Source organism: Cloeon dipterum, chromosome 1, assembly GCF_949628265.1.
Source record: "Cloeon dipterum chromosome 1, ieCloDipt1.1, whole genome shotgun sequence".
Taxonomy (NCBI): Eukaryota; Metazoa; Arthropoda; class Insecta; order Ephemeroptera; family Baetidae; genus Cloeon; species Cloeon dipterum.
In genome coordinates, this window is record NC_088786.1 from 17,327,539 (window position 1) to 17,354,206 (window position 26,668).

General features: G+C 41.1%; 1 protein-coding gene across 1 annotated transcript in view; it reads left to right on the forward strand.

The window, feature by feature from the left end:
- Positions 1-26,668, forward strand: part of LOC135934027 (uncharacterized) — a 170,762-nt gene that overhangs the window by 21,663 nt on the left and 122,431 nt on the right. The window lies entirely within an intron of this gene.

A 26,668-nucleotide genomic window follows, 5' to 3' on the forward strand; every position in this document is an offset into this window, starting at 1 on the left:
GTTGTTGCCTCTGCAAACGCATTTTTTCATCAGGTCTTTTCTTCAACAGCTTTTTGTTGCTACACGGAAAGTTAGTAACTTAGCGTCGTGTATTTTTCATTTTATGCTTCAAAATCCTCATTATCATCAACCTAAAAATGTGATAGTTTGAGCTTGTGCCGTTAAGCGCTTTGTAATCTAGTGATGCAAGCAACAAGAGTTTTGTTATTGAACAAGGGCAGGAATTAAGTATGAGCCTTCTTAATCCCTGCATCACGAGGGGCCTTTGTTGACTAATTTCACCTTGTCATTTACAGTTTCAGTAGCTCCTTTTTAGTCATGCATTATCTCGGCTTCATGTGGATATAAACATAAATTCCTTAAAGAATTAGCACGACGTACAAATACTTCTGCAATCAACAGGATTGTTTTACTCTGTTTCTGTGTGAGTTTGGTTATTAAAAAACCTGAAGATTAATAATAATTAATTAACAAAAATTGGGCATGATATACATGACACGATCAGCTGATACGTTATCAGTTTTAACAACTCCCTCAAAAAATTTGAAGATAAGTAAAGACAAGTTAAACATTTAGTTTCTCAGCAGTAAGTCAAATCTCTGTTTTACCTTAGGCAATTCACTTTAGTATTGGCTAATAGCCCCTCTTTATGGATTCATGCATAGTTATACCTATACCAGCCATTAACACACATATATAATTTACCCCCGTTCCTATGATGCTACTCTAATCGGGTAACCTCATCCACATTGAAATCAGAATTTAAAGGGATTCCTTAATATGAAAGCTTTTGACTCTAGCAGAACACCACCCCATACCAGCAACACAGCGCACAAAAATATTCAGCAGAGCAATATCATATGATCATATACGAATACAATGACACAGCGTATTGCGCAGCCCAGGCCTAGGCCGCAGGCAAGCTGAAAGCAAACACGCGCGCGCATTCATGTGGCGAAGTGTAACCTGAAACCGAGAGTGCATCTTCTTCCACACACACACAACATACGCACACACTCACTGGCTGAGAGTTGTAATGACCCGGCGATCCGCAGCAGTAGCAGAGTCGGTGCGGTTGCGATTCTCGGCTGTGCTAACGGCATCATAAAATATTAGTGCCGCAGAATGAAAATTTCAGGCACAAAGAGATGCCTGAAGGGAAGCAGGGAGCGGGTATTATTACATAAAGCAGCGGCGATGAGAGCGGAGGGAAGGTGCTGGCTGCTTTCGTCTCGGCGGTTTCGCCTCGTGGTCAGCTGTAAGAAAATGAGAAAGAGCAGCTGAATTATTCCTGTACCTGGCTTGACGAGGGTTGCCTGCCCGTCCATCCATCCGCTCGCCCGCCCGCCCCGGGAGTGCCTTTTGTAGCAGTAGTTGCACTTTGTGCGATACAACACTAGAGACAAGACGGGTTGAAACTTGTCCGGTCCAGAATGGCGTGTGCATGCTAATTAGTTGCTTGCAAGCGATCACCTGTTTGCGATTAATTTGTAATCTAGCCGCCGGTGAGAACCGAAATTGGCTTAGGTGGATAAAGTCATTTGCATTTCGAAGTAGGATGGCTTATTATTTGCAACGTGTTGCCAATTGAGCTCGTATCTTTCGCTTGTTTGCTCTGCCCAAAGGGTTGCTGAAGCTGCTTGATCGCATTTTTTTTTTAAATCTGGATCTCGTGTTGGGAAATAAATTCTCATAAAAGGTAGGGAGTAGGGATGTGTGGAATAGTCTGTCGATAATTTTTTTCTATGTGGCTGCTATGATTTTCAGGCCATCAAATGAGCAATGTTTAAATATTTTGACAAATTTTTTTCCAAAACCATATCGATGATGTAATCAACATTTTAGTCGAAAATATCAGCAAAAATGAACAATTTACCCGCACTTTGCAACTGAACCACGCCTTCTTTTTCAATTTTTCTGGGAGCAATTCCCCCATTTTAGAGTTCCCGTGGTTGCTATTCACAGAGAATCGAGTGGACATGTTTTTCGAAAATTATTCATTCGTTTTTCCAATGGTCCACTCATGGAAATCGATTATTTATCGTTTTGCGCGGAAAAGAAGCATGCGGCTACCTCACTTATGGCTCTTGGCAGAGTCAGAAAAAATTTGTTGGTAAACGGGTTGAACGTTAGAAAACCTAATAATTGTCCTAAAAGTTTATTATGAAACAGATTATTTTGTGCAGAGACAATGATTGAAATAAAAAAAAATAAATTATTTTCGAGCATCCTTAGTAATATTAACACATACATTTCAGTTTGTTTCTCATCCTTCGATCGTATAGTTTTGGAAAGTGTTTGCCAAAGCGTTAGCCCTTATGATTCACGCGTTGGTGTGGCGGTAATAAATTAAAGCCAGTTTGACATAGGAGCAAATCCACTCAGCACCAATTAGAGTCGATGACATCACAAAGAGAGCGCAAAAAGCATAAGTTCCCGTGAGCAGATTTTTCTCCTTTTGGTCTGCGTGCGGCTGCAGAATTTCCTGCTCACCGAGGCAGAAAAAGTCACTTGGGAAGCAATCCAAGTCAGCACCTCGGAGCGTTGGAAATTAGCGCGTAGCCCACTGACAAAGTGCCGAGCAAACACACCTGGCCGCCATTTTCGCTGATCTCATCGTTTTTATTACATTAATGCACCGGCAGACGCTTTCCTGCCTTTTCCAATCTTATCGCGGTCGGCCGGCCAGGGCGAAAAAGGGGCGAATTCGGCCGCCGCACGAGTCTTTCTGCGTTATCTACGCCCGTATCAGGGTGGAACACATGCGCTAATGAAACGCATAACGCATTGCTTTTCTCGGGAAAGGAGCTAAGCCTCTTGTGGAAAGAGCATCTCTCTGAGCAACACAAGACACAAGAGCTTGAGTGACACGCCTTGTGTAAATTAAATTTTTGAAGTTTTGAGCAGATTTGTGCTCGGTTAAATTGTGCAGTTCATACTTCTTACTGCGCGTTTAACTTTGTTAACTAATATTCTTTTGTTACGTATTATAAAGCAATGGACTTGAAATTAGCATGATGAAGTATATTTCAAGCAATTTCAATGTCAAAATCAACTGTTTGGGCGTTCTTCACTGTTATATTCTAATTTTTCCTAATTTTTCGTGATTTCCGATTTTTACTTATTTTATGCACCACTTTACTCAATTTTAAATTTTAAGTCGGAGATAGAATGTCCTTCGCAAAAGTGTTATCGTCCAAATTTTGTTTGTCAGATCTATTTTTTGTCTAAATCTGACTTAACAATCAAAACTCCAATTAGCAATTAATTGTAAAGAACAATTTCACTTTTATATATACTCATACATACGCAACATTGCTGATATGATAAAAATATATATTTTATCCATCAAAGAAACAACAATACATCCAACAGAAATAAATAAAAATAACTATTTTGAAGGGAAAAAACGCTCTAAACACACACTTTCCTACTCATGTACAAAACTTTTATTTAAGTACATCTCAAAAGTCTAAATCACACGAATTTCTAAACACTTGAGGTTAATTGCTCGATTTATTGAGGTTTCAGATACGCTTTTACCGAATACAAACGAGGAAAATTTGGATTAATCAATTTTCCTTGTTAGTTCATTTGCCAGAGATAACCATCAGATTAGAGGCTTAGTGGTATTTCGTTAAATATTTAGATAACGATTGAGATAATTTAGCAAAAGGAAAACCAAAGACTCACCAGAAGGAATGGTTCCATTCTGAATGTCAGGTAAATATGCATTGCTTGATCACACAAAGAAAATGCGTCATATGAGGAACACACCTTGTATTTTCCCACTTATTATTTGTCCCTGTCAGCGATATGGTGTGCAATTCGTTTGATTGCCGCCCTGCTCGGCCCTCTCGGCAGCGGCACAAATATAGCTTGTGTCACTATCAGGAACAATCTGCGTCGACGGAGATGACGTGGAGGGGTAGGGAACATGTGCACCTCATTACTGGATGCCGCCGCTTGTCAACATATCATTCCTCCGCAGCCCGGCACTTCCGAATTCATTAAATAATCACATGTTACTTAAGAATAATGGAATTTGTTGACGCCGCGCCGACGGTGAGAAACCCGAGAGAGCCGGCTTAATGGAGCCGAGGTTAACTTTCGCCGAAATGAAACGATATTAGCGCCTGCTCGCCCAGATTATCTTGATGTATGGGCTGTGCGGAGCTGCTGGAATTGTGCAAACAGACCTGCACCTATGTATTATGTTATACCTATGCATTTATATATGCAAATTCGCATGCGGCGGACGCTGGAGAGCGATTCAGCCGTAATTAAATTTACTTCAGCAGTGCGCTGGCTGCTCTTTCGCTTTTAATTAGAATCGCGCGTTTTTCATTACGCCCGCGTTCGCTCACTTGCTAGCTCGGGCAGGAATTAGCCCTTTTGTGCTCCAGCGCCACGCCTGCTGCAAAATAATGTGTTTCTCCCTCTGAGCTTTTTGATATTAGCAAAAAGTTGATTAACGTGTCCGCAAAAAACGTCTGTGGACAGGAAAGTTGTAGTGCAGTGATTTCGCTCGGGCAAATGTTTATCCGGTTCCGGCCTCCCAGGAGCAGTTAATTATAGTACATTAATATTGCGTTCTCCTTTTCGCCATTTTAAACCTCCAAATGAATTCTCACACGACCTAGATAACGAGCTTTCAGCAAATCCTCGACGAAATTGCCAATTGATTATTCCTCTGGCACTATGTGCGGAACGAGAAGACGTGCACCTAACGAAAAGATCGAGGAGCTGCGAGAGAATAAGTGAGAGCGCCAATTCCGCGGCCGTGCTAGCGAAATAAATAAATTTTCCGGCAAAATGCGCCGCTCGGTGGTGTCTGTGGCGCTGGTCTGGTGCCAAAACGCGCAGAAATGAGAGCGATATTCACATCCGAAGAGTACAGCCGCGGCTGCTCGCTTGCTGGCACCACACATTCGATTAAAATTCCTGGCGTCCCACGGAAAGCGGCTCTGATTACCGCGGACTCCTTCTTCTGTCCCAAGATCGATTGCGGAAACTGCATTTTCAGCCTGATTGGTGCAATTTCATTTGGAGCCTTGTAAAATTAAACTAATTACAAACTGCAGTTAATCGCAAATTAATAACTTGGAAGTTAATAATTATAAGGAATGTGAAAAACCGACTATCGGCTAATTTTCTTTGGTTGCGATGATGTTCAGGCCATTCAATGATTCAATAAGCACAAATCAGGGATTTTCAAGCTTCATGAAAAACAATGTTTCTGCAAAACCAGTAAATCAATAATGAATAGGATTTTATCTGAAAATCTCATTAAATAACTAATTTAACAATTTTCCCACGCTTTGTGACACGTATATACTATATACACCTTTTTTTAGTTTTTCTAGATCCATACGTCCCCATTTTAAAATCCCCTTGAGTTACGCCTTCTTCGACTTGTCACTGTTCACAGAGAATCAGGTGAACGTGGTTTCGTTTTCTAACTTGCAAAATTTAAAAAGTCATCATTTTCAACGATTTTGACTCGTGGAAATCAATTATCGATTTGAGAGGAAAAAAACAAGCGGCTACTTTTCTGATTGCAGATTGCAAAATAAATAAATAATTGAACGTGTAGAAACCGTTTATTTTCCGATTAATCTCCTCAAAATCAATTAACAGATTATTTTGTTCTAACACTGGGCTCACTTCGGCTTTGTCCGCAAGGGCAGGGTCTTAGTAACGTGTTTTCCTGAAGTGTCGCCCTTTCTCACATGATTTATATTTTTACTTGACTTGTGATACCATTAATGTATTATGACAAAGTGTGAGAATAAATAATAAATAAAGATACCAATTTTTCAATATTTTTAGCAAAACTCGATAATTTTTGGTAATCCCCATTGTTGATACAATGTTCTTTAAATCGGTGGTTGCAGCGATGTCTTTAATACACCAGAACTTATCACTTCCCTTGTCCTTTAATTAATTAATTATCGTTTGCGCAAAAGTACACCACTCTCCACTTGGGACCAACAAGGGCGATCCGTACTTCTTGAGCAACCTCTTGGCGCGCGTCGGGAAAACGCGATAATTTCCAGCGAGCGAGATCTCTCTCGCGAGATGCAAATTTATGGCTCCGTCGGCTGCAGTTTCCACGGACAGTTATGGCTTTCGCACGTGCTTCGAGTGGCCGTCGCCTTTTGTCTGGCCGACTGCGGTGCGGGGCTGCGCGCGGAGGAGGGTTGTTTGGGTCGGCCGCTCTCTCTACCCGCGGGCCTAATCTACGCCGCTCTCTTATCGCGGAAACTGGATTTCGCGCATAACTGCGAAGCGAATCGTTTGGAACTGCTCGTAAATATCGCTGGAAATCCGGCAAAATAATACAGCTATGTTGACCGCTGCTTGGACGGTTGAATTTGAAAATATATTCAACAACAATTTTTACGGAATGTGAAATAATAATCGTTTTTCGCTCTATATTTCCGATTATTTTAATTGTGATAAATCACAAAATAATCGGTTTCTATCATATAAAGTACAAAATTGTATTGCTTTTGCTAAGTGCTATGAGTGAAAAAGCCGCTTTTTTCACTTTTAAACGATGAATAATCGATATCCACGAGTAAACCCTTGGATAAATAACTGGATTTGTGGAAAATGTTGCATTTTTTTATAGAAAGTCTCGTTTACCTGATTCTCTGTGAATAGAGACCACTGGAAGAGGGCGTAAATTGTGGGAAATTGGAAATGGGGGCTTGATTCCCCGGAAAGTTAAATAAGAAGGCCTGGCACATGGCTTTAAGCGCGGAACAATCGAAAATTTTAACGTGTTTACCCAATTTTTCAGGTAAATTCCTGATTAAACGATCGATTTACTTGTTTTGAGTCTTTACTGAGAGACATATTTCTTCATAAGATACACACGTCTGTCATTGATTGTCAGTATTTTATTTGTTAGGAAGCAGCAGGATATAATTCCGGAGTTAATGAAAACAACCTAATTATTCGTCGAACCACTGAAGCTTAAGAATTCCTTTGGATTCTAACGTAAAATTAATTTTATCATTCGCTTGTTTCAGGTAATAACACGATCTTTGTGTCGGGCGAGGAAAAAATGAACCTCCAGTTACAGTAAGCCCGGGAGTGGCGAGATTTTTAATTGGAAAGTATTCCTTTCTGGAGAGAAACGCTCTCCTGCTGATTTGACACTGCTCTCGGGAAAACAATCTCTTTTCTGCACTTTATTTACACTTGCCGTGCGCGCCCATTTGTTGATATACGACTTGACGTTTCCATTTGGACGCGCGTCGTGGTTTGAAAAATGCTGATTAAAAAATTCATTTCCCCGCTGTGTGCTAGTCTGCTGTTTAGCGGTTTGTTTTATGCGACGGGCCTGGTGACGGAAACGTTCGCGCGCGCCGCAGAAAACTGTCAGCCCGATGAAATAGTGTGAGGAGGAATTTTTTGTCCCGCCGATCGTTACGCACGCGGAGAGAGAGAGAGAGCAAGATGAATCGCCGCCCGCTCGTTAATGAACGCGCGCACCGCCAAATAAATAGCGCGAGCAGTCATCGAGTCATTTTTTCAATAATAATTTGATAAAAATAAATGGAAGCGGTCTGCCATGTGAAACGCGAGACTCGGTTTCGAGTTTTTTTGAAAAATCGTCTGACACTGAAACCCTTTTGCTCGTCACTCGTGAAAAATAGCGGCCGAGTCTCCTGTTCCTGACGCGGGCCATATTTCTTCATAATCCCGCTTTCGCATAACTCCATACAGAAATTAATATTTTTGATTCAGCTCAAAAATAGAAAAATAGCATTCGGATATGAAAATTGTTTTTTGTTCGACACAACAGATGATTTACCATGTGGAATAAGCGGTAAATTTAATTTCTGCTCGTAAACAAGCGGGATTTTAATTATAATTCCATGTCCGCTTGTCACGTGTGGGCTGGACGCTAACGAATTCAAAATAACTTTTTCTGGAATAAAACTCAATTAGTCAGTTAATTCAAAAAGTTTTATTCATTGACACATCGTGCAGCAAGTAAATAAAAAATGCTACCATCGTCACTCATGATTCAGCCATTCACTTTAAATTAAATTCTTTTTGATAAATGATTTTAAGATTATTACTTTTATCTCCGATCCCCTAAGTGTTCCATGCCACTGTACACTCACAATTTTAAGGCATCAATCAGATTTAATGCAATAAGAACAACGGAGGTGAAGAATTTCAGGGTTCAATTTGCAGCACCCACATGTTCTTAATTGCCGCGAATTAACCGCAGCTGCCTCTTTTCATTCTTTCCCGGTTGATCTGAGTGAGGAGTGGCTGCCACGATCAATCACATTTTATCGCTGTGCATTAATTACTGCTCTCCCATCGGGGCTATTATTCCAATCTAATAATTATGGCACCGCAGCAAAGCTTGCCTTCGTCGAGACCGCAAAGAAGCAGGCTCTCAAGCTACTGGTCCATGATTTGATAAGTACAGAGTGGAGACAATGTGTGCTAACACCACCACGCTGGCAGCAGAGTGGACGCTTGAGTATGGCTCTCTATTGAGTTTATGATTGATTGGTAATTACTAACAATCTTCGGATGGGTAGTTATGGTTAGTTTATATTTTTTATGAAGCTAGACAGAACAAATCGAACATTTGAATATGATCGTTGAATAAATAGGAATTTGCAACCGTCTATCGATTATTTTCTGTAGAGATCAGGCCACCACATAAACACAAAGTATTAGTTTCTTGACTTTTGACCATTTTTGGATATAAATTATTTCTGCAAAATTAGACTATGTAATCACTACTACCAGTTTTTTTGCAAATAAACTTGCCAGATTTATGAAGTTGCCTTAGAAACGCTTGATACTAAGCAAGTTTGAATAAGAAAGTACATAAAATCGATTTTTCCGAGGGAGAGAAAACGTATGGTTAGTAATCAAGATGAAGAAAAAGGAAGTTGTGCAAATTGCCGGTCGTGCTGGTAAATTGCAGCGTGTGCAGCAAAAACACAAATCGCCGCTTCGCGACTTGAGCAGCTGGCCGTCAGACCATTAGGGGCGGCTTGCACTTTGCGATTAAGGTGGAAATGGCAGTCGGGTGAAATGGAGCGGCTTCGCAAGAGTCACTCGAGCGACGGCGATTCGCAATTGTTCTTCTCTATGCAATCCATCAACGAATGCAATTTATTATACTCGCCGGCTCCGACTTATTTCCTGCGCGTGGAGCACGAGGGAAACTGACGGAGCAAGGAGCAGCCCGTCATCCTTCCTCGCAATTTCCATCCCACTTAATTCTTATCTATTTAATTCCGCAGCCGGCAGCGGATTTCGAGCTCAACGGCACGCGGTGGATAAGCGGGGAAAGTACCTTCTTATTCTCCATCGCTCCCTGCCGCACCGCCTAATTGCGTCCCAGTAGATAAACCCAGATCAAAGCGGACTGAGTTGCCGAGATATGTCGCCTCAATGGAGCATGCAGACGCCTCGATTGGCTTTTTGCATTCACCGCCAATAACCTGCCGCACAGTTGAAATCGACTGGAAATGTATTGGACGTAAAATAGGGGGAATTAATTTCCTGATCCACTTTGAGTGGCTAACTAGGAAACTCGTATAGATAGAGCTGTGAATTTTAAAGGTTTTTTTCAGTCAACTATTCAATATTTTGGTCACAGAGGGAGGATATTTTTAGAAATTCTTGTGATGGATCAATAGACTTAACCACATAAAAAAAATATAATATATGAAAAAATATAATTATTTGCTACATTTCACGGCACCGGATTGTAAAAGTCAAAACTTTAACGACTTTTAGGCTTCGGAAAATTTTTCCAAATATGTTAGAGATTGCCAAGATTGCAAATTTTATCAGCTTTCTGAATTTTCCCATATTTTTAATCTAGCAATCGTAGCCGCTGAATTCGTCAGCCAAAATCGTACCCCTTAGTGAAAATAACAGATCTTTAATGAAAATGATGATTATTAAGGGACGAAAATGTACTTGGGGGTTGGGATATGAAACAGGCTACTCCCTTTGGAAGATAATTGTCAAACACTATGACTGAGATTTCGAAATAAATTTTTCTAAAGTTGATATATTGACAAGCAACGGCTTTTCATCAAGAAGGGGGTGAAAATGGAATTGGGAATAATAAAAGGGTGACTTTTGACAGAAAAAATCCGAATGAAGGGTTAAAAAGGGGCAACTGCGATTTATTCAAATTTTGGCACCATTTATCGCAAAGTCACAGCCGATAATTCAGCTTTGGGGACCGCAAAGACCCCACGCTAACTCTCATAAGTTGTTAAACTTAACCTAGCAGCCGTAGAAAGTCCGCAAAATTTGAGATTTGAACGACCATAACTCGAAAACTATAAATAACAGGATATTTACATCTGGCGAAATATTTATTTAATTTCAAACTTAGTAGCATGGATCTAAAAATACCGAAAAATTACTAGTTTGGATTATAAGGTACGCTCTCTTTATAAACCATTTTTAATCCACTGGAAAAATCAGTGGCAGGCAGGGGGCCCAAGTGTATCACTCATATTCAGATTGGATTTCGCGGTAGAGGGACGTTTCGAGGATGCTCGGGCAGAAGCAGCGGATTATGCACGCATGCATTCGCCGCGGCCACTCGAAAGTTGAAAGGGCACGCACGTGGGGCGGGGGCTGACACGAGGGGGTTGGTCGGCCGCCGCCGCTCCTCGGGGTTTGTCGTCGGCGCCGCTTCATTGCACCGCTGACACATGCACCGATTATGCGTGCGCGGGCCCATTTACTCGAACTACAGCGCCGGATAAAACGGTGTGGCTATAACAACACACGAAGACTGGCTATCTGTCTGGTGTCGCTCGCCCCCCGTCCCCTCGCAGATAAAGCCCGTCTTTACGGCCCGGATTACGACGAACGGACGAGACGAGACGACACACACGCGGATATCAAAATCGATTCGCCCGCCGAGTGATGACCGAACAGCATGAGAAAATAGCTGCGTATGGTTGGGAGTTGGGGGGGGGGGGGGGATTGGAATTATTACTCTGTCATCTATCACAATTATTATTAACAAGTTTACTGTTATTGTGAATTAAGGCCGCAGTCGAAGGGACTAAAACGGACCATCTCAGTCTGAGGGAAATGTTGTAAGTTTGTGGTTGGCCTATTAAATATATTTTCTTGCTGATTATTTGGCTTGTACACAAAATGTAAAAAACTCATAAAACCTGAAGTGGCTATTTTTAAATTTACAAAATTTAATCTTTCAAAAACCAAATGAATTTCAAAATGACTATTGTTTCTTGAGAATAACAACCAGTTCAGAATCTTTGAAATTTAAAAAAAAACTGCCCGATTCAGAATTTTCTAATTTTAACAAATATTACTGCATGACTGTGTATATTTTTCAGGATCTTTCGAGTATTTTATATGATGGGGGAAAGGAATTTACAAAACTTTTCTGGTTGGCGTGGCTGATCCTTCTTTTATTTCATGGCATGTCCTTCCAGCTCCTACGCTTTCATTACCTTTGTTAGAAATACCTATACGTGACCTGCGAGTGGCACGCATCTCAACTCCTTTGCAGAACGCAGCATGTCGTTTGAGAACTCTGCTCAAACACAGGGCAGGTTGTTTCGAAAAATTTATAATCTACTTTCTACTTTGAAAATAATTTTATCCGTCAAAAGCCAGCAAGTAGATAATATCAGCCGATTGGAAACTACAATTTAAAATTGATTCCAAAACACAAAATGTCAAAATCAAAATAGAAAAAATCATTAATTTTTTTTTATTTTCGTACGGCTGGAAGTGAAATTTAAAAAATGCAAGATCAATAGCAGAATCAAGTGTATAATTTTTCTATTTCACTTCCTGACCAAACAATCAATAGAGCATTCTTATCCATCTCCTCCCGCAATTTATTTAGAATACCTTTATTTTTTGGTCCAAGCATCATTAAAACAATTCTGGTGTGAACAGGGAAAATTAGCTAAAACTTAACAAATTAACAAGAGCCAAAATATAAAACTAGCATTTTCAACCGATTCCACTTTTTTATATTTAGTTTAAATAAATTAATCACTGATTTATTTTTTTATTTGACAAGACTAGAAAAAACACCACTTCCTCTAATAAATGCTGCATATATTATGTCATCCCTGAATCATCCGGAATGACCAAAATCCAACTGACAACAACAAATACAATGATTTTCGCAATAACGGTGGTGCCCTGGGCGGTCGTGTGCTTGCCACATGAAATGAATCACGACCGATCGTTCTGCCTGCCAGTGATTTACGGTGATTGCAATATTAAACGTCGGGAGTTATTATAATTCATTCCGCTCGCTCTCTTTTTGTGTGTCGTTTGCCGTGTGTGTGTTTATCGCCACCGCCGGCTGCTGTTTTGCGCAAATAAACAGGAGAGTGTTTGCACTCTGCAGCCCCGCGAGCTGCAGCTCAACTACTTTTGGCACATTTATTGCGGCAATCATGCTAAAAAGAATGTTCCATAATGTAAGAGGGTCACACGCAGCATCAACTACCCCGCGGATGGGGGTAAGTGGGACTGCTGCACTCCCTTGCTGTACCAACACATGCATACGCACACGCAGCCAGCCAGGGGTGACTCACAAATTCAATAAAGCGAGAGAAACGCTTCGAGGTACAGTCGGCTGCAAAATATTTCGCGCTTTATTTACAAGTAGAAAAGGGCGCGGGCGCTTCCCGTCGATAACGATTTGTCATTGCGCTAAACACCGTTGCAGATTTAATTTGACGGCCGCCCGGAAGTAAAAATTGATTGGTCACCATATTGAAAAGGGGCTGAGCTTGACTTAAGCATATTTACCATTGCTTAAAGATTACTATCTCACGTCTTATTTTCAATTCAATTGTTCTTGCTAAACGTGTTATAAAATCTGTCATTTTTCTGATACCGTGTCGAGTTTGTACCACCAAATGAGCACAAATTATGAGTTTTAAGCAATCCAACCCAATTTGATTATTTTCGATTGTGTCTGCGAAACCATTAAATAGATAATTTAATCTGGAGTTTACCGGAAAATCTCGGTAAAATGGCAAATATTACGATTTTACGCGCTTTTTGACTCGTGCCGCGCCTTCTTTTTTAATTTTTTGGGGAATGACGCACCCATTGCCAAATTCTTTAAGCCTCTTTTAACCCCTTTCAATCCACCAGTGGAAAGTTTTAATTATAGCAGAACTTTAAATCATTATTACATGCAATTTGCAAAATACACACTGAAATTGACGGGAAACGTGAAAGCTTATGTGATTTACAGAATAACAGGAACCCCAAAATAAATTTCAGAGGGAAATATTAAAATCATGAGTGACTTATTATATTACGTTGAAAAATGATTTTCCATGGAAATGTGTTTTGTTAATTTCCATCTTCATTCATTCATGCGTACACCTCATTTATAAAAAAATGCGTCCTCCATTATTTATTTTTATCCATCAAACAGGTCTATACAGATTACCAATAATTAGGTTAAATCTCCAATTGGCCAGATTCGTACTGCCAGTAATGAATTAATTGAAGCACACCACACACCTGGCCGTGTTTGTCAACTCCATGCGCGTTGGTGTGACTGGACAGAGGGGGCAGCAACAAGCGCGCAGGAGCTGGAATTTGTTATGCACGGCACAATCAGAGCGGAGGACCCGCAGTTTCAGTGAGGCGTGCTCTCATATAATACACGGGGTGTGCACTTACGCAATAATAACTCGGCCATTACCGCTGGAATTATCGTGTGCGCCGCAGGAATCGATAATAACTCACCTGCTTGCTGGCTGCCCGGAGAGCGATTCGCTCCCCTGATAATAGCAGCACCGCAGAATGTAAACACGGCCCACGATGAAAATATGCAACCCGCAGATCGGTTTGCGATGTACGAGCACAAATTGAGCACGCCTCGGTGCACCTGAATGCTTTGCATGTGTGTGCTCAAGTAAAGCAAACAATCGGCTGCTTCTGTGGTGCGGCCGGCGAGCAAAGCTACGTCAACTGCCCGCCACCTTCGCCGGCAAAATTGCTTGCGAAATTAATAAAGCGAGTATCGGCACATTTTCCATCCGATATTTGTCAGCAGAATCTCTCCATCGACCCAGATTTGGAGTTCCGTAGCCTACGCACGCATCTGATTGCAGATGCTTCGCAAGTGGGGTGCATTTCCTTAGTAATAAAAATTGATATTTTTCATTTATTTCTGCAGCACCAGAAGAATCAGGATTTTATCTTGAAAATCTTAGTTAAAATGTCACATTTCACAATTTTCCTGCGCATCCTTTTTTACTTTTCCCGGGAACCACGCCCGCATTTCAAAATACCCCTGACAATGAGTTACGCCCACTAGAAGTCGTCGCTGCTGTTCACAGAAAATCCGGTAGACCTGTTTTTCGATGTAAAAAAATTTGCTTAATTTCTAGGAAATTCAGTCATTTCTAAGGCTAAACTCGTATAAATTGATACTTATCGTTTTAAATAAAACACTGTTTTTGTGCTAAGACACCAAATAATTTGAGCAAAAGTTGATTGTTCTTTCACATCCCTATATGGCAAAGGTCCACAAACAATTCCAGAGCAAGGCTTCCTACTTTGAATTAGCAACGCCCAAGGTAGCAAAATCCCCGAGGATAGAGGTTTGCTTCAAAGGAGAGTCAGTTTATTCGTTTAGGAAGGCAAATTGTCTCTGCGGCAATTTGCCATTCCCTCTGTTCGTCAGGAGGGAAAATTTCTCCTTGGCAAAGTGGTGAATTTCGATGCTGTTTACACTTTTGTGCTTTCGGCGGCCCCAAATAACGAATAACTCGGTCGCACTTTGAGCAGCCGTGGCAAGTAGCAACATGGTACGTGCAAGAATTCAATTCCGAGCCGCGCTCTCACCAAGCTGTTTGTGTGTTTGCACGCGCATTTCGAGAAGAAAATTCACTTTGTGCCTCTGCTGCCGCTGCGCTGCCGCCGCCTCTCCGCCGCTCTCGCCGAAACGAGTTAGCTTTTGAATTATTATTATTCTTCTTCGGCCTTCCTTGCGTAAATACACCAACAAAACATGGAAATCCCGCAAAAGTTTTGTTGTTCGGAAAATGCCAAGTGAATATATAAAGAGAGTAGATGTGTGTGTGCATGTTTTCGGAACTTTTGCAGCTTCCCTACTCCGGTGCCGCCGCTGTGCAGAAAAAAGAGACTCGTAAATCAAGTACGACCAAAGCAGCGAGAGCAGCATTGTATCGATTTTGGTTTTGGTGAAAATGCGGTTGCCAAACCTCGCTTTATTCAAGCTAGTGAAATGTGTCTAAAAATAAGGATCGCAATTACAAGTGAAAAATAACAGCAAGAGGGAAAAACTCAAGAGAATTTTTAAATTGAGTGTGGTTCTTCATATTATGAAAAAGATGGCATATGGTACGTGTCGCAAAGCGAGAGAAATCGAAAAACTTGGATTTTTTTTTCAGGTAAAATCTTAATAATATTATTGATTTATTGCACTTCCTTAAACGATGTTCAATATGCTTGAAAATGCTTCAAAACTCATGATTCGTCCTCGTTGAAAATTTTAGTCATTACAAATTGAAATTCTGGTTGATTTATAAATATTTTCTGAACTACAATTATCTTAAATTTGACGAATTTGATAGATAATTAAATTGTAGAAGTTAATAGACGGTGATTGCTATGATTTTAATTACAACTAATAAAATATTGTAGCAAGAAGCTCTCTTCCGTTGCCTTCCTAATTAGTTTTATGGTTGCTCTTTTTAATAAACGAAATATTTCCAGCTCCACGTTTGTTGCGACGGTGCATACTCAGAAAGCCATATTGAAGCATGGGACAAATTGGGGGACAATTCAGCACAAATTCAGAAGTAAAAGTTTGCCTTGAGTGGTGCTCCTCTTGGCAACCCTAGGTCGGAACGTGCTGTGGTTACGCTTGTGTGCGACAATGCGTCGCTAATGAAGCAGAGCCGTCTAGCTCGCGCTCAAGTGTAATCATATTAATTACAACTGCTGGTGGCACTAGTTATTTTGAATGAGCGCAAAAGGAAGGCTGCGAATTTGTCCGCGAGGTGTCGGCGTTTAATCACAGGGATTACGCTGACGAGATTGAAGTGGCAATCATAGAAAACTGGTTTGCGTTTGCGTCCAGCACCAAAATCGGATTAATGTCCAACCAAATAGTCGGATTAACTTGCGAAGTTCGGACTGTAATCGAGCTGGTTGGCTGCATTTGAGGCGTGATTTGATTTTGGCTGGAATAATTTCTACCTCTCCTTGTAGTGAGTAGGCTAAATTTTTAATAAGGCACGGGAGCGAGATGAGCACCGCTGGAAAAAAGCAGCAGGCAGCTAACGATGAAAAATCGTCCTTCAGGGAGTTGAGGCGCGGAAATTCCGGCCGAGTTTATTTCCTTTTCTTTGCGCCGGCACGTGTCATTTCTGTCTGCGTCCGTCCGTCATTGCCGTCCAAGATAAATGTCTTATCGCAGAAGCATAAGAAATAAGGAAAGGCGAGGCTAGCTAATCCCTCTGCTGTTTCGCTGGCGAAAATTAAAACAGTTTTTTCCCTGTAAAACATGCATAAAAAGGCAGCTGCCCGAGTGAGCGTGGCAGAGGGCGAGGGCCACCTCTGCGCTGATCCCTCGCAGCCGCATCTGCCAGCCGCAAAAGCAAAGAGGCTTTGCATTTTTCTAGCTGCTAATCTCCGCGTCGCTCATTGTTCATCCGCGACGCGCTGAGGGAAGCAAAAAAGCGCGCAGAATTCATTTATTCATTTTTCCTTTGGCAGTGACAAGCAGATGAGGGAGTTTTTTTCCTTGTGCCAAGCGCAATGCTGCTTTTACCGGTTCCAGACGTTTTGTTCTCCCGCAAATCCCTTTGTAAATGGTAAATAACGTAATCCTGGAAACGACGGTTCGACGCATTAGCGAAGCAGCTTACTTCATTCATTCTTAACTGTGGTGCAGTTTATGTTGTTGATTTTTATGTTTCTCACTTATTTGACTGGTTTTCTCAATAAGATGTATTCTATTTTCAACTCAATTTTTTATTACGTTAATCTGAATTATGTATTTACAGTTGTGATTTTGGAATACGTCGAAACATACAATTTTTAAGCCAAACATGACAGTGCAAAGTTTCATTAGGTATTCACATAAATATGCCGATTATGAAGCTGTCTTATTTTCCGATTATTTCTTTACAGCCAGTTGAAATGTTCTTATTTAAAAAAATTAAATATTTACGAGTTTTTAAACCTATATATACGAGGTTCGTGCTCCATAAATTACTTTTGGTCAGTTTATCAATAAGATAATTTTAATTAAACCCTATAATTGTTTTAAGATAACGATTTATCTAAAAAACACAGCTTAAAAAGCAGGATGTTCAACGTGTTTAATTATGTATTCCATCGACTCACTAATATAGATAATTCAAAAACAAGACGTCCTTCATGAATTCAGCTTGTATCAAGTGGATCGATAAGGAAAGAAGGCGAATTTTCCAAGCCGTCAAGCGAAAGGGAGACAAGCAGCAAAAAGAGCAAACGAGTGTGATACAATTTTAAAGACCTGCTCGTAATTATTTTTACGACGCGCCGGCCCACCTGCCTCTCTCCTCTCTTTCTACCCCATGCGCACATTATAACACTCTCTGGCTTGTGTTAAAATTTTATATGCCCCCTTTTCATAATGTAAGATATGATAAACTGAGTCGGAGGCGTCTTTTTATTACCGACAGGTAGAGCCTTCCCCAAACGAAGCACCTTCCCTCTTCGTCTTATTCTGCTTGCTCAGTGTTGGTTGCCTATGGAATACGTATTTCACCTCTCGCTCGCTCGCTCGCTTGTCTGTTTGCCGTGCGCGCTGCGGGTAATTACTTTAGGGTTATGATTACAGCCGCATCACGTCTGAGAGGACGTGCATGTCTAGGCCGTGGGTGTATGTACCCAAGCCGCTCACTTGTAAATAATTTTATTCACGTCCTTCTCGACGAGCCTAATTTTTATCACTAGCACTGAAAATCATGAGAATTTGCTGGGCAAACGAGATATTAAAATAACATGTCAACCAAAATTTATCTTGTGTAGTACTTATTATTGAAAATCTGAAAATGAGGTGAAATGTTTTTTAGATTTTTCTCAGTGTTAAAAATGGAGCTGCACGACCTGGTGGTCAGCACAGAAAGTTTGAAAAAGTATCTCGGACTGCGGTATTTGCAATTTTACCAGCAAAATTCGCCAATTCAAGGACATTTCCAGAAGATACTAAATTGAAACATTGTTTAGTAGAGATATCAATAAATTCTCATGTTGAATCGCGAAAGGGGCTTAAATCTTAACCCGCTAACTTTGTCGAATCAAAAATTGTCCGCGTGTGATATTTATTTAATTCTTTGAGTTAAACATCAATGGCTTTGCCGAAAACTTAAACGTTGAATCACCAGATTTTCCTTATTAGATTCACAGAGTTAGTTGGATATTGCGAAAATATTTTAATGAGTGAAGCAAACTCAAACTCATTCGGGCATTACTTGAAAAAAAAAACATTCATAATCTTGCGAGGCACTTATCCGCATGCAATGAGAAAGGGAATTATTTCCTTTAATTTGGAACTGTGATTCCCATCAAGTACCTTCTGAAAAATTTCAACAGGACTGGATTTTTTTTAATTTTAGCGGCGGGTCACCTGTTTTTATTCAGCAAAATTTCACCGTCGGGAGGAAATGTGGAAAAAATTTGCTCTTGGCGCAGCCGAAAATAAATAATACAAAATAACAACAATAAAAAGCGGCGAAACAAAACGGGAACACGCTGGTCGACGAGCAAATAATGCAAATATGTTTCTGCACGAGAGGGTTTTTGCATGTTAAAGGTCCATTGTGCTCGCGCGCGCAGCACATAAAATAAATAACGCCCCGTCTCACGGCTGCGGAGTAATGATAATAATTGTAATAAAACAGGTAAAACTACAGCTGCTGCCGGCGTCGTTGTGTTATTATGATTACCACCGCTGCTAGAACGGAGAGCAAACGACGCCGACGACGACGACAGCATGTGTATATACAGAGTGTGAGCGAGCCAGCGCGCGGTTGCTTATGCTCGGGAACAGTGACGTCACCCTGAATAATGGATGCAGCCCCCGGGACGTGTTGCAATTATTGTCATTTCGACGACCGACGACTCTTTAGGATTGAAAGAGTGAATGCAGCACGTTGATTGTTTTCTGACGTGCATGACAAACTTCAGGTCTCCCAAGAGTTATTTACATAAAAAATCGGTATTGCTTTTCATATTACACGTTTTTTCATTTTTGTCCGAAAATATGTAGACTCTCATGACGAATGGCAAAGAAATGTTATTAACGTAGCCCCAAATGATAATTTTTGTTAAACAAAAAAGTGTAACTGTGAAAGAGAAGGGCATATTCTAGATAATAATTAGGGATGCGCAAAAACTGAGTATTTCAATTATTTTCCCATGGCTGCTATGATGTTGAGGCCATCAAATTCAAACCATGAGTTTCTTTTTGGTTGCAACACCCTGATAGAAAACAACGTTTTTAAATTACTGCGAGTTAAAACTTCTTAAAGTGGTCTCGCTGTTCTTAAATATCCGATGGAGTGGTTTTCAATCAAAAATCCAATATTATAAAAAATACCGTCATATTTACAACGTTTTGAACGGATACCTCGTTGAAACCGATGATTTTTCGATTTATATAAAACAAGTGGCTTTTTCACTATAGCACTTGGCAAAATAAATCTCTAACCTAATTTTTCCACCAAAGTCGATTTGAAAAACATCCCTTTAATAATTTTATACAGGAAAACCCCCGAAATATTTATTCTTTCAAAATTTTTGTAATATTATAGAAAAAACAGCAATGCAACTTGAATTCGAGCGACAGTTTAACTCCGCAATCTGATTTTTCCGTGTTCAGTGTGCACAAACTGTTGGTCGCTCTCTCAACTCTCAACCGGCAAGATATGACAGTTTTAATGCTCACACTCGATTCAAATCAGCAGCAAAGCGTTTTTCGCGCCGCAGCGGTGCGATTTGGCTGCGCAAAAACGCGACGGGGGCAGCGAACCAGCAGCGGCAGATAATTTTAATGACTTTCGAAATACCAGCCAGTCTGGCAGTGGCAGCGTGCGTGTGGGTGGATATTTTTTCCCAACACGGAGTTGTGTGTATTCTGATGAGCAAAACAAACGCGCGCGGTGCATCTCCAGGGAAAAAGATGAGCTTTCATCTCTTTTCTTCCGTGTTTGCCGACGGTTGAGCCGCGCAAATTGCCATGGAAACTGCTCCACTGCTGCATTGTTTGCCTTGCGACCCCGAATTTGCGAAATTGTTTGGACCAAGAGCAGCAGTCAGCAGCAGTGTGTATACTGTAATACACAAGAGCAGGAGAGAGGGAGTGTAAGCCTCTTAAAGTGATGCCGGGACTGCAAGATTCTTATCTTTTGCAGCGCAGGAATGCAGACACTGGGAACAAAGTTGAAGAGCCGAATCCGTTTTGCTTTCAAATTGTGAATGAGAGTTTAAGACTGCGAATAAGTCCTGCCTGAGGCAAAGTTAGTGTTTATGTATAAGCAGCCCGCAGGGAGTGGAGGCAATTTTTCTTGTTGTTGGCTAAGAAGTTAATATTGCTCGGGGATATGCGAAACGTCTCGGCGTAACGCTAAAATATTCCCGCAATGAAATTCTAGTTTGCTTTATAGCTCGGCTCACTCTACGTGGATCCGCATCAAATTGCATTCTTGCGAATAATAGTGATACATTGCAATAATGAATGATTTTATTTTTTAAACTTTGTTTTCATGAATTTAATGCGATGCATAATTTTATTACATTTAAAGAGTCAGCACTTAAAATCAGAGTGCTTTTAGAACGTAGTTTTCACATTCAATCTCTTTTACCAGTTTTAATAACTCTGGAGGTGGACGTTAGAAGCAGGTATTACAAAATGGGAGCGTTGTTTACCGGTAAATTAGAGAAAAGTTGTGGCAAGATTCGCATAGCGCGGGAAAATTATAAAATGTCACACGTTCTTATAGAACTAAAATCCTGTTTAAATTATCGATTTACTGGTTTTTGTAGAAATAATCGATTTTCAAAATGCTTCAATTTGATGGCATGAACATCTTAGTGGGCCCAGAAAATTAATCAAAAGTGCTGGGATCCAATTTGGTTTTGCCAGCAATACCTTATTGTTACGTGTAGCAAAGTCGATTTTTTATCCAGACAATTTATGGGAAAAGCAGAAAAGCTATAAAGAAAGGCGAATGCAGCACCTTTCCGCCCTCTTGAAACCCTACGTCGGTCCAACCGCGAAGAGAAGTAATGATCTTCCGGCGCTGTTTCTTCTTCGAGCGTCGCAATTTTTTCGTCCGGCGATATTTTTATTTGTCCAGGCCGCGGTTTTCTCAAGATATTACAAAAAAGCTGGTGGTGCTCCACGAGAGAAGCGAGCAAATAATGGTTTCTTCTCTCCACGCGCAACGGCCTGACATGAAAATTAATTGCCGAGAAGAGTGTGTGCTCGCAGCTCACAGATGTAAAAAATTGCACACAGAGTCTCGTTGCAAATAGCAAAAAAGGGAAGAACAGTAGAAGTGGAGACGCAAGTCAAAAAAGATTTACAATTCAATTCCGAGCTGGAGAGAGGCCGAGACGGGGCGGAGCACTTTCGGCACGCGGTTTGCATACCAAAATATTTTATCATGGACCGCTCGCTCGCTCGCACATGATCACCGCATGAAATCAATCTCTACGCTCCTGCAGGGACGCCATCTTATTTACATTCGGCCCTTGTTTTGTTTCCGCACTGCAAATCGGACGGAAAATTGTGCCCGACGGAGAATATTCATCAGTTTGACTTACCTGAAGCTCGCAGCCGGCTTTTCGTGCCGCGTTGAAATATGAGGGAAATTTGCCGCCGTTTGATCCGGCAGCGAGGTGCGTGTTGGGCAAACGATATGTTTCGCAGCTGTGAAGCAGAACAAAATATTCATGTGTTCTCCTTTTTGTTACTCTGCTTTAAATTCAATATGCCTGCGTGCGAGGTTTCTGCCGCTGTCACTTCCACGCCAGATTTCGCCATCTCTGGCCGAAAACTACATTTCACTTTTTAAATTACCAAAACAGAAAAATAAGGATTCTTAAGAAACAAAAATATTTTTCTTTGTAAGTTTTGGTAAGTAGCCGATGTATGTTTTTTTCGCGAATTGCATTATTTTTAAACGTTTTTCAGTTTGTAAATAGGGTTGGGATTTTTAGACGGTTTTTAAGTAAAATGTTCAATCAGTCCTCATTATTTTATTAAACTTTACAAACTGATTAGTTGCCTGTAGCCTCGCACGACAACGTGGCGAGCTAGTTTCTGCTGCTGGTGCGGAGTTTGGACGATGCTGTCCATTTAATATCTATTAAAAATGTCATTAAATTTCAACAATTCGTAATGATAGTGGCGCAAAATAAATTCTAGGCCACAAATAACCGTCACACGCGCTGCCTAATCTCGCAAGCAAGAGCTCGCGATACCTGCAGAACTGATTGCTAGTTTGAATAAAAATGCAATAATAGAGAAAACAAACACTCGTTTGACTTTGCACACAATCTGACAAATGACGGTGGTTTTTCATTAAAGCATACAACAAACAGCGACGGAGCAAAGAAGAGAGACGGAATTTCTCTGCGTAATTGGCTGGGAAGCAGGGAGGTTTGCACAACTCATTCCGCTCGTCAGCCCGTCTGTCTGTTTAGACGGTATTCACGCAAGAAAGAAAGAAACGAAGGAAGAAAAGGAAGGCAACACACACAACATTTTGCATTCAACACAAAGCCCGTTCGACCAGAGAAAGAGGAAAACGCGTGTGTGCTTGGCTTTTTTATTCAGCATTTTTCCATTTGAGTCGCTCGCACAATGGACGTGTGTGCGAGAGAGAGCTTCCAGCAAGAGTGGAGTAATAATAAAAGAGATGCACGCAACCAGCGAGCAGAAATGAAGAGAAGAAGGCGTTTCTAATTGTGGTTTCCTTTGTTTTTGCTCCGCACTGTCGTCTCTCATTCCATCTCCAAAAGAAAGAAAAAATTCCGGCGGGCGAGTCTTCCTTTGACTGCTCTCGGTGCCTCTCCCGCGGCGATTGCCACGGCCGATAATGTAAAAGCGCCCGATAAAACGCGTCAGAAGCCGAATTTATTATTAAGTAGCCTGTCAGACTGGATTAAAAACACGGGAGAGAGAAAAATACCTGCCGGAGGTTTATTTTCTCAAAACATATACAGTCATCAGATAGAAAAAAAGCGAAAATATTTTGACAATAGTGAGTGCATTATTTTTCTTTTCCTACATCAAGAAAAATAAAATGTTTCTATGGAATGAGAATAAGCTTGATCAGAATAAAGAAAACAAACATCGTGTTTATTTACTATTTTTTTTTCAGAGCCAAACGATCCTAAAACATGACAAATCTCTTCCACCATTCAGATGGGTGACGTCACTCGCAGCGAGCGCGAAGAAGAACACAAATCAAACCCTTCCAGTGCGTGTGCACATGTTTATTTCTATTTTGCCTCACAAGACGTGCACACAATGGCTGGAAAAGCGGGCGAGTCCATCAAAAAACACTTAAGCTGCATGATGCAAAGCCAATATTCTAAAGCAGAAAAAAAGAATCCGCACAAGAGCAGCGTTTATCTTCTTCTCTGGTGATAAATGATGCGCATTGCCGATATGTTAAATCGATCATAAATATAAATACCGAGGCAGAGTTCCGCCTGTGTTTGATCTGGACTGGCGAAAGGGTTGCGATTTTTCGCCCCATGCCCCCTGGAAATATTGGTTCCGGAGGCAGTAGCTGCAAACACACAGCACCCCACGAAGCAGCAGCAGCAGCAGCGGGATATAATTTGATGCCTCAATCCGCTCGCAAATATTGAACCTGCGAGCAAACTTTCTCCTCAAAGCCCTGAACCGACTGCAAGAGCACACACACACATTCACTCACTGATGCTCTCAGTTGCCTCCGAAAGGGCATTTTCTTTCCTCCCTCGGCACACTAATATTTCCGCAAAATATTGGCGTTCGGACAGACATCTAGGAAGAATTTATAAATGAAAAGATAAATAATGTTTTCTTGATTTCTCATGAAATAAAAGCACGGAGTCCATGTTTTTTATCTTTATAATTGAACTTTTCTAGTTTGCAGGATTTATTACATGAATTGAGAAAACACCAAAAAACAATGACATAATTACCAAGATCCACTCTAGAGTTAGTCAAAAAGTAAATCGATAGTTACAACCGATTTTTCTAAAAAGGGGTGCGAATTACGGCAATGCAACTTTGAAATAAAATGGCAATGCTGGGCATAAGGATAGTATTGTTCAGTGTTTCAAGGTCAAGCTAAGCCGTAATCCGCTCCACGATAAACTTGATTTGACCCCAACCGATGTCAATATTTTACCTTTATATCATTGTGATGTCTCAAAGCATGTGACATGTCAAAGCCTTTACTTTTGTAACTAAACATCAGTCTAATTATTATATTTTTCTGTTCCAGGTAAGCAGCTTTAACTAACTAGAATGTTAAGTTTCCAATGACGTGAAGGTGAAGGCAAAGTAAGTAAGCCAGAAATCAATTTGTGTTCTTACTTTTCAAATGTATCGATTTGTGCAGCTAGTATCTGCGATATTTTTGCGGTGAACGGATTCAGCTCGTGCAATCAATTCGGAGCTAGTGCTGGTGCAGGCGTATAGAGGATCATGGGGAAAATTGCGCCGAGTCATTGGAACTTGATGGCGGTTGTTTCAACTTTCAACGTGCGCTCGAACATACACACTCTCTTCCCCATCAGATATGACTGATGGAGAGAGCTTGCCTGCTGGTGGGAAGATGGTCTGTTCAAGTGGTCTCGATTGAGTTAGAGCTTCTTCGTCTTTGATACAGCACCAACTTGATTATGCACGATGATCGCCCCTTTATTGTACGTGTATCATTAAGAAGTCGGCGCTCATCAAGTTGTTAGCAGCGTCGTTTCCAACGCGACGAAAGGTCAAAAGACGGGAGAGAGATGCTGGCCGAGTGGATGACGAGATTGATTTCGGAGCTGCTCTCCCAGCACTTTTCGCTGTTTGCGCTTCGCACTAGCGCCTTTGTTTGCTTTGAAATCGGAGAGCGCCCGGAATTTCATTTCTTTCCTTTTCCCGCCGACAGGCATTGCCAGCGGATTTCGCTTAATGGCAATGTTTTTTCCGAAATATTTCCGTTCCGGCCGGTTGCCGAAAAACCAATCTTGACTAAAACCTAAAAGCCTGGCGGCGAAATTTGATCGAATTGTCACCCGGGCCGGGCTAAAAGTGCGACTAATCCGCAACTTAGGCAAAAGTTTGGCCAAAGTTGGTGGATGAAATCGAATTATCCTCTGCAAGATGAGCCGCAAACGAAATTGCATGGTATCAGATTAAAAGTTGATAAAAGCGCTTTGCAAATTGGCCGGCGGTTGTTTTGAGGCTCACCTGTCGAGCAAACGGACGCGGCCGCAGCCCATCAGTCCGGCCGGCCGGCGGCGGTGAATATTTCAAAACATCAGCTGCCTGCCCGCCGATTTTTATTTTTCCATGCATTCGTCGTGTCAATATTTGCGTTTCCTCTCACGTAGCAAAACGTTTTCCCTTCGCGCGGGCTTGCTCGACGGTCTCTTGGATGCATGGAAATCTCTTCACGTGATTCAGAGCCCATCATCAATAGCCAGCGCCTCTCTTTTCCACTCTATTTCGCTTACAGCGGCGAAAATGCAGCCACCCCATACTTCAGCCCTTGCCCTGCCCACTCTGTCATAACATAACGGGGGTAGAAGAATTTAGTCTGTAACTGGAAATAGCGGCCCACTTTTGACTTCACAGTTCACAGGTTGCTACACAGCTTATTTCACCTGGTTTGCCAGTTCAACGGTAAAGAGAACCCCTAAAACTAATTTGCTTTATTTATGGTATTATTTTTAGATATTTTGATTTCTTATTATTAATGCTCAGAGCCGCCCTCAGATGACTCCATCCTTTTACATTCTTGGCGTAATAATATTTCATTTGACGTGCTGAAAACCTAAACCGGTTCAACGTCACGTAAAAGACATTTTTTTTTTATTTTTTGACTCCATTTTGCGCCAGGTTACACTCACTTTTGAACCGTAAAATTTAAATGACTCTGCGTTTAATGCATTTTAACGCCGCGCGCATTTCAATGTAATAGTCGCAGAATTTAATCTAAAATAGAAGTGCAAGTAGCAATCTATTGGCTGTTCTGCATGTTCAGGACGTTCACAGTTTGCGAATAGGACATTTTATTTTCTAATCTTATTTCCAATTTAATATGAATAAGTATTCCTGAGTCACATAAAAAGCAAGTAAAGCGAAATAATTTGAAACTGTTTGACATTAAAAACAAACATTTTGGTAAGAGTTAAAACTTAGTGCGGAAAATAGGAGACTAAATTCCCCCATCCAGTTGGTGATGCAAGCGGATTTCGGCCGCTTGCAGGGAAATCCCGGTCGGCAGCAGGCTAAATGCCTGGATTGGTGGGAATAAATTTTTATTTTCGACTGCCGTGCGCACTAAATCTGCATTTGCGCATAAAAAGTGTCAGAGTTTGGACGGTGAAC